The sequence below is a fragment of the Oxyura jamaicensis genome, chromosome 2 (genome assembly GCF_011077185.1).
Source record: "Oxyura jamaicensis isolate SHBP4307 breed ruddy duck chromosome 2, BPBGC_Ojam_1.0, whole genome shotgun sequence".
Classification (NCBI taxonomy): Eukaryota; Metazoa; Chordata; class Aves; order Anseriformes; family Anatidae; genus Oxyura; species Oxyura jamaicensis.
The window spans coordinates 156,899,531-156,902,038 of NC_048894.1; the positions used below are offsets into that span (position 1 = coordinate 156,899,531).

A 2,508-nucleotide genomic window follows, 5' to 3' on the forward strand; every position below is an offset into this window, starting at 1 on the left:
AAGAGAAGAGAAGAGAAGAGAAGAGAAGAGAAGAGAAGAGAAGAGAAGAGAAGAGAAGAGAAGAGAAGAGAAGAGAAGAGAAGAGAAGAGAAGAGAAGAGAAGAGAAGAGAAGAGAAGAGAAGAGAAGAGAAAAGAAAAAAAGAAAAAAATCACAAAAATGAAACACAAACAAAGAAAAAAAAGAAACAAACACAACAACAACAAAACAGTAACTGAGGAATGTGGTTCTAATGACTGGAGAAAATGTCCCGTGGTGAATGACCAAAGTCACTTGATTATTTATCATGATATTATGAGAAAGATGTGACCTAACTGCTACAAACAGACATTTCCTTCACTATCATTTTTTCTCTTTTGATGGAGAACATAACAAGAACTAGTGTGTGGGAGTGCTGCCTTATACATTTTCCCTGGAAATAAAACCAGGTTGAACCATGAGCCTGATAAAATATTTGGGTGAAGCATCTAAGGAAGAGGTAGAATCTCCATTTCTTGCTGTCTTTAAAGAAATAGTTAATGTCCTTCAAGATATTTTATCAAATGCAGTTTGACTTGGCAAGAAGGGAACGGGGCTAGGTGTAGTGTGAAATACATTAAAAAAAAAAAAAAAAAAGATAAAAGATAGAAACCCTAGTTGTAGGAATTACTGAAAACTGCTCTTCCTTACTTAGAGACTACAGATGGTATAACATAAAAGACATGAAGACAAACAAAATGGCTTACTTCAGGACCTGCTGCAGATCTGCAAAGAGCAAGGAAGCAAATACCTCTGCCAGGGCCAACTTTTACCTCTACAACTACCTGTCACCACTCAATTTTTCTTATTAACTTCTTCATTTCTTCTTGCTTTTAAAATGCAAGTGTTAAGACTGCCAATCTTGACTGTATTGCATGGCCATCATGATAAAATTTTTGCCAGATTTTGTAAACTCACTCTAAATTTGACAAGTATAGCAATTCCCTGTGTACAGTCCTCTCTGAAGTGGGAATGTGGGATATTTCTTAGTCCCAGCTTGCAATTACATAAACTTTAACTTGAGGTTAGTGCAACTGGGTTTCTTCTTCTGGGTTTCTTCTCCATGTGAGCTACCTAGTTCAAGAAGGTAATGTTAGAAAGGGAGAAATTTTCCAAGAAGATTATTATTGGAATAAATAGCAGGATCCTAAGAGATGGGTGGAAAGTGAAGACAGGTGAGAAGGATCTGTCAGCATTCAGAGCTCCAACTTTCACAGCTGAAGCATGTGCCTTGGCTCCTCCCTTGTGCTGTCATGAAAGGGAGCCAAGTGCTGAAGCTGTTGCTTGCCATTATTTCATCTTTCTCCTGTTCTAGAGAGTACCAGAGGAGATCAGATGCCAGAAGGAAGAGAGTGACCCACAGAGAATCTGAGAAGTTGATGTTTATACTTTGCTTAGCAAGTAGTGTGCTGAATGGTAAAGCTCTGAAAATTAATTATATTGCATCAGGTTGGTGACTACTCACTCCAAGGCAGGGCTGAAGTAGCTCAGCTGGGAGAGCGTTAGACTGAAGATCTAAAGGTCCCTGGTTCAATCCCGGGCTTCAGCAGTGTTTTTTCAAGAAATTTTGGGGTTTCCTCTTCTGGCTTGCCAGTACAAGACAGATTTGCCATGCAGATATTGGAGAGAGTCCAACAAACAGGCAGGAAGATGCTGAAAGTCTGAAAGATCTGGGGCTGCTCAGCCTGGAGAAGAAGAGGGCCTAAGGGGAACTCATCCATGTCTAAAAATAACTGCAGGGAGATGCAGAGAGAATGGGGCCGGGGTCTTGCCAGTGGTGCCCAGTGCCAGGACAAGAGGCAATGGCAAAAACTGGAGGACAGATTTTGCCTACATATCAGGCAGCACTTCTGTGCTGTGTGGGTGATGGAGCACTGGCACAGGTACACAGAAGAGAGGTTGTGGAGTGTCCTCCTTGGAGATCTTCAAAAGCCACTTGGTCATGGAGCTGGGTAATGTGCTGTAGGTGCCCCTGCTTGAGCTGTGGATTGTAGCAGATGACTTCAACCAGTCCATGACTCTGAAATAAGACAGAACTTGGGACCCAAAGATGTGACGTTAAAAGAAACCCAAATTTTCACCTGAAATATGGGTTCAGTACTGCCCCAAATAGGATTTTTGCCATGTCTGCCTTGCAAGTTGGTCTGGCTTGTGGTAAACGTACATCCATGCACAGGTAAGCTTTGCAAAGCCATGCCAATCTGACTTTGGAAAAAATAAAAAATAAATAAATAAAAACTGTTAAGGAGTCGGGGTTAGACCAGGAAAAGATATCTGTCCATGTACCCCTCTTCAAACCATTCAGCTGCACCAGTGCTAAGGAAATCTAAAAGCCAGTATTTTATCATGATAGAGAATATGGGACTTGAGACAGGAGATAAGACATTGTTAGGGCATGGCTTATAAATGTCTGTATAAAGGAAAGAGGTCTCCTGGTACCAGCTGTGTTGGCTGAAGAGAAATCAACATTGGTCTGGGGGATGCTGTGGTT

The 2,508-nt window shown here is 41.3% G+C and overlaps 1 non-coding gene across 1 annotated transcript; it reads left to right on the forward strand.

The window, feature by feature from the left end:
- The first annotated feature begins 1,493 nt into the window (after positions 1 to 1,493).
- Positions 1,494 to 1,566, forward strand: TRNAF-GAA. Its single transcript has one exon. It is a non-coding gene; the product is annotated as a tRNA-Phe (tRNA).
- The last annotated feature ends 942 nt before the right edge of the window (positions 1,567 to 2,508 follow it).